The 6386-nt window shown below is 39.3% G+C and overlaps 1 long non-coding RNA gene across 1 annotated transcript; it reads left to right on the forward strand.

Moving 5' to 3' along the window:
* The first annotated feature begins 1867 nt into the window (after nt 1-1867).
* On the forward strand, nt 1868-5264 carry LOC126402242 (uncharacterized). Its single transcript, XR_007571166.1, has 3 exons — nt 1868-2005; nt 4711-4823; nt 5085-5264. It is a non-coding gene; the product is annotated as an uncharacterized LOC126402242 (long non-coding RNA).
* The last annotated feature ends 1122 nt before the right edge of the window (nt 5265-6386 follow it).

The following is a 6386-nucleotide window of genomic DNA, read 5'->3' on the forward strand; positions in this document are numbered from 1 at the left end:
AGGACCCAGGTTGAAAAATACCAAACTTATCCTTTAATGTATGAACACTCATTTTATTGATGTTTGATTAAATCATTCCTCCACCAGTCACAGACTGTGGTTAAACTGGGCAGCTCCCGGTGTGACTCAATGTGTCCGTGTTAATGTGAAGCAGGAAATGCTCTAATCAGACTGCAGCATCTTACAGGAAGTACAGATAGTAACCAATGATTGTTTATTTTCAGTGGGACTGTTGGATGTAGAGTCTGGCTTTCACTACACAAACACTGAAGGAGAAGAAGTCACTCAAGGATGCGGCAATAGTGCCTACAGAAGTTGGAAGTTCTTTTGTAAGGACGAATGTAAAAAACAAGATGACGTTCTCATCGAAACAGATGGCAACAGAACTCAAAGTGGCAGATACAGCATCGAATATACAGAAGGATCTCCATATGAACTGCGTGTGACCATCTCACAGGTGACCAAGTTGGACACTGGACGGTACCGGTGTGGTTATGGCAGAGCTTTCTCCCCAGAGGTCTACGTGTTGTTTCCGATCATTGTCATAGATGGTGAGTTTGTAATGAAAATTATGATAATGTTTCTTCATAATCCACGTCCTGTTCTGTGCATCAATCAATTTTCACAGTAAAAAAAACCCAAACAAACGATAATTAAAATATGTCTTGTTTTTGCTTAAATTCCAAAAATGTAGTGGGTGGAAACAATATGACAGATTTGTGTGATTTGTGACATCAAGACTGAGGCTGAGGTTGTCAGAGAGTTACAAGGACTGCTGGTACGGGCGCAAAGGCATTAAAATAGATGCAACTGGTTTTTTAACCACCAAGTAATATTTCATGAATATATTGATATATTAAAAAAGTACCGTAGTGTTGTGTATTTTACCTGCAAATGCTCCGCATGCAGTCTACATGTCCACTTTAATTAATTAAGTATACAGGTAAAGTAATTAAATCCCCTGCAGCCTTTTCTGTATCTTTAATAACTTTATATAATGTAGACAGAGACGCTGTCTCTGTTTACTGGAAGGTCCAGGGTGGTGGAGTTATGGCAGTACATTGGCAGAAATGGAATATACTCTAACAAGTCTGTTTTATTTAGTGTATAATCACCTGAAAATAAGAATCATTGTGTTTTTCTTACCTTAGAATGAGACGTTTATATCTGTGTAGGGAGCAGACCCTTGTTTACTTGGAGATCGCCATGATCACTGCCATGTTTCTGCAGTAGCCCAGAACAGACAAACCCAACACTGGCTGTAGAAAGGTTCATAGCGTTTTCACATTTTCACCTCAACCATCGTAGCTTGAAGCTCATCATAATAATCAGCGCAGCCGTTCCACAACAGACACGCATCCAGTGGAATTCCAGCGTAACGCACCAGTGAAATTAGCTAGCTAAGGTACAAACTCACTAAAAAAACACAGGACAGACCTCTTGGGGAGTCTGTAATTAACTGCACAGTAAGCCATAATATTGATTCAATATTTGCATGAAAAACTCTCCCAAAGGCACCCACACCACAAACACAGCCAAGATGTCATGTTCAGTGACCAGTGACAGTCAACTGTCTCCACCACCACTGTTCACCTTTATAATGATGAAGTTTCCTAAATTTATTCAGCAAAAACAATAATATTTATAGTGATGTTTAATTCAACAAACCTACTTCAAATATTTCTAAACATTAACTCTGTTATAATACTCAACACTGCATTTTATTTATTTATTTGTACTGTTGATACTATTAATGCGATCTATGCTATAAACTGTGTCTGTTCATCTTATTTCTCATCAGGATTCATCTGTGTCTTTTGTGATTCACAATCTGATTGTTTTATTGTGTTTTTGTTTTTCACAGCTCCAACCACTTCAAGCCCAAACTGGAGTCCTCCACCTTCCTCGGCGTCTGTCCCATCAGCCTCCACACCAATAACAAGCTCCAGTGCAGGAAGTTTCACACCTTCACCAGTTTTCCCTGCAACCACCAACCAGCTCACAAGTACAACATCATCATTCATTAAGTACTGCAGAGAATAACACTTTACAATCACACACGTTAAAGTTGAAATGAAAGACACCTTTTTAACCTTTTTAGATATTTAGATACCATGCCTGGCCGCCTTGTGCACATATTTAACAATATGTGACTTTTGTTTTTACAAAAAAAATCAATTTCTTCATAGTCTTATATCAAAATCCGATCATATTTTTGACCTTACAGAAGCTTGTACCTACAAATGATATCATGACATCCATGCATCAATCAATCTCTCTTCAATGCCTCTTGCAGCAGCTGTAGACTTAGAAAAAATAATTTAATTCACCAGGCCGTCTGCCAGCAACTTTTAAGGTGGAAATTTTACTTGAAATGTTGCTTAACTCATGAGTTGACGACATTAGTCCATCAACACAGCTTCAATTTCAATATGATAACTCTAATAATAATAATAATAATAATAATAATAATAATAATGATAATAATGATAATAATAATAATAATAATAATACATTTCATTTATAAGCGCCTTTCAGAACACTCAAGGACACTGTACAGCAATAAAACAAAACAATAAAAACACAGATAAAAGCTACACAGAATGAAATGGAACAATGCAATTACAGAGAGTATGATATTTTGAACAGGCGGGTTTTGAGTCTAGATTTGAACAGTGGAAAAGAGTCGATGTTACGGATGTCCGGTGGGAGTGAGTTCCAGAGTTGGGGAGCAGAGCGACTGAAGGCTTTTTGGTGATGATGCGAGCAGCTGGATTCTGGACCATTTGAAGCTTATGGAGGGTTTTTTGAGGGAGACCGAAGAGGAGAGTGTTACAGTAATCAATGCAGGAAGTGACGAGGCTGTGAACAAGGATCGAAGTGGTGTGGGGGCTGAGGGAGGGGCGGAGATGATTTATGTTGCGTACTCTGATGACTCTTTGTTTTTATCGTCGCTCTTGGATGACACAGACTTTTAGTAATGAGTGGATCTTCAGGCGTTCATAAAATTAATATAAATTTCAACCAGATTATGTGAACTGTATATATTCTAGGGGTGTAACGGTACACAAAAATCACGATTCGGTACGTACCTTGGTACACAAGTCACGGTTCAGTTTTTTTCGGTACAGTAATGAAAAAAATAGACAACTATTAAATATCTTTTACTTATTGGTAACCTTATTAAAACATACCACCACAGCAGTTAACTCTTTTTACACAATTTTTGAATGAAACTATATATATAAAATCCTGCTTTTTCACATTGTTTAAATGAAAATAGAAATATAAAAGTGAAAAATAAAATCCTGCTGTTTTTTTAACACATTTTTTGAATGAAAAATATAAATATACATTTCTGCTTTAACAGTTTTACTCAATTAAAATAAAAAGTATAGTGCAGCTGGTCAGCTTTAAAGCCTGCTCAGATTCAGTTTTACTAGGAACTTACTTAGCTTTCCCACTTTGTTAAAGTGCAGTAAACAAAACATGCTTATATCTAAAGTGCAGCTTAAACAATTTTACTCAACTCCAATGGCGTTGATTATTTCTTTAGCGCGATGGTCAGGGAAACGCTCTTTCTTTTTAAACGACGACGATATCGTAGTTTGCACCAGATTGCTTTTTCTAGTCGTGCCGGTTAACGTTCAAACTCGGGTGGTGTCGCTTTAGATGCGTTAGCATGTTAGACGTGTTTCCAAGTACATACCCGACCGCTGTTCTGCAGTGTCGGCACACTGCTTTTGTCTTGTCCACTTGTTTATTTCCATCTTCGTATTTTACCCTGAAACCAAAGTGTTCCCAAACGGAGGACTTAAGGTTTGCGGGTGGGTCTTCAGGTTCGTCAGGCTCACTTGCCATGTTGTCAACATGCGAGAATGCGCTGCACAAAGTGAAGGCGGAGATTTACGGTCGGACTCAGTCCGTCACTCAATTATGTCCATCGGGGAACTAGATATTTTAAATGGTTCGGCTCGCAAAAACGGAATTAAAATAAAACAAAATAAATTAAAATAATATCCTGCGCCCAATAATTCGGTACAGGGTTATGCCGAACTGAAAGTCGCGTACCGAACGGTTCGACACAAATACATGTACCGTTACGGCCCTAATATATTCTAATCCTCACTTGGAGAAAAAAAAAAAAACACTAAACCCCTGAGCTTGCCTGAGAAGGACTAAATGCACAAAGCTGCTATTTTTAGATATCCCATGGAGAGAGAGACTGTCACTGCAGGCTGTTCTATTTTGTTCTGAAAATGTCGGCGTGCAGCCTCGTTCTGTGGACGATAAACCAGGTGCAGACTTCCATCTGTGTCACAGGTGAAGTGGAAATACAGTGAAAGCTTGACAGACCATTGAGTGACAACAATTCCGCCCACATGTAAGAGTAGGCCTACTGTCTGCGATGGAAACGCTTAACCAAGCCAGAGTCTAGATACATGTCTGTTGGGGTTACTCTTGGTTCTGAAGATACTGTGCCAAAAGTTTTTGGTGGAAACAGGGCTTACTATATCCCGTTATTGGAGTTGCACTGTCAGGGCCTAACTGTTGACAAGCCCATTTACCATTTATCTTATTGGATCGGTTTAAAGTATTTCAAATGTTCAATACTTTTTTTGTCTCATAAGGTTTCTGACCAATAATAAAATAACTTCTTTCAAATTCCTTTCTCCCCTTTTCCCCACTCGCGCTCTGTCTTTCACCCAGTGTACATCTTTCCTCTGGTTGTGTGTGTGCTCATGGTGGCAATGCTGTTGGCTCTTGTAATGCTGCTCCTCTACAAACAGAAGACAATGACTTCAAACGGCACGAACGTGGAGGTGACTTACTTTAACCCTATCTATATCTGTTTAGTCTTTCTCTGGGCTTCTCTGATGGCCACTACTACCAAACAACTGTTAAGGACTAAAATTAAGTGGTATATTGAAGCTGCAGTAGTGGACTTTAGGAGGGCAGAAAAGACATCAAAACAAGATGACAAATATAATGTCACTACTGGATTACATGACCATAGTGCTTTATTTGAGTACAAATAAGAAAAGAAAAGGTTTTGGCAAATAAACAGTTGTTTTAATTTTCAGTGTGTTACCTATGAGAACCATCCGCCAGCCTCTACATGTCAAGACTCCGTCTACCAGAGCCTGGATCCAGCCAGCAGGGATCATGACCAAATCTACGCTATACAACACGAGACTGTCTGAATTCAGACCAGAGGGGTCTACTACGAACCAAAATAAGCATGCTAGGGAGGTATGTTGAGCTTAAAGCCAGAGTTGTCAATGTTACGAAGATTGCACAGTATTGACATCAGTAGTAGGTTGGATGTAAGTGTTTTTTCATGTTGCTCTTTGTACTGCAGTGCTAGCTCAAGCAGTGCTTCTCACAAACATACCTGTAAAGACAAAAATAAAACAGTGTATATTTGCAGTTCACAGAGTTTAAATACTGAGCTATTATGTGGCAAAGAAACATATGTTAAATAAGTTGGTAAATTTACTGTAGCAGAACGTCAGGGAAAACAGTAATCCTGGTTCCTGATGTTATCACTTTCTCCCAAATTTTGGATCAAAGTTTTGCTGTACATGAAGGGTTATGAAGAGTTTCTTTAAGAAACCAGTTATTTGGTAGGTTTTCACCATTAATGTGTCTCTTCTGCTGATTCAACTGGCTGCGGTCACTGTGTCACACTGTGGAGACTGCGACAGCGGTCCTCTTTGCCCATTTATTAGATCAGCAAGGAGTTAGGCATTGCTAAGATGGCGATGCTTGAGACTTCCACTGAGCTTCAAAAGGTCTTTTTCAGAAACCTTGGGGTGTTTCCGCGGAGCCTACATTCATTATTTTTACTGTCTGCTAGGTTCAAAGTATTTCTGCCTGGCCCTCCATATCACTGAAAATCTCTGTTACAAAGTCCTGGTGTATGTCGTGTGGCTGCTGCTCCTTAGCAGCTCCAGACACACTGCCACTAGTTTAGTGTTGCACAGTATACTGGTACCAACGGTAGACTGCAGTACTAAAACACCACGGTACATATGATACCATAATGTTGGAGTACCGTAATACTACAGTACCTCACAGTACACTACTGTGGGATAAGTTCAAAGTCCAATCACAAGAGGGTGAGTGTCCCTGCGCCGTCCAATAACGGCGCGCGCTGGCCACCTGGCACTCAATATGCTGCTGCAGTGGTTTGTTTTCCAGTGACATTTCAGGTATTAGCTGAGCTATTGAGTATCTTTAAGCAGTGAAAGTTACTATTTCTTTCTTTTTACTTGTAGGTTAGATTTGTTTATATATGCTACAGTGATTTGTTTTCCACAGAGCTCTACGGTGCGAGCATTTTACTCGCATTTGCGACTAAAAATAGTTTTGTGCAAGCAAAA

The sequence above is a fragment of the Epinephelus moara genome, chromosome 16 (assembly GCF_006386435.1).
Source record: "Epinephelus moara isolate mb chromosome 16, YSFRI_EMoa_1.0, whole genome shotgun sequence".
In the NCBI taxonomy this organism is placed as follows: Eukaryota; Metazoa; Chordata; class Actinopteri; order Perciformes; family Serranidae; genus Epinephelus; species Epinephelus moara.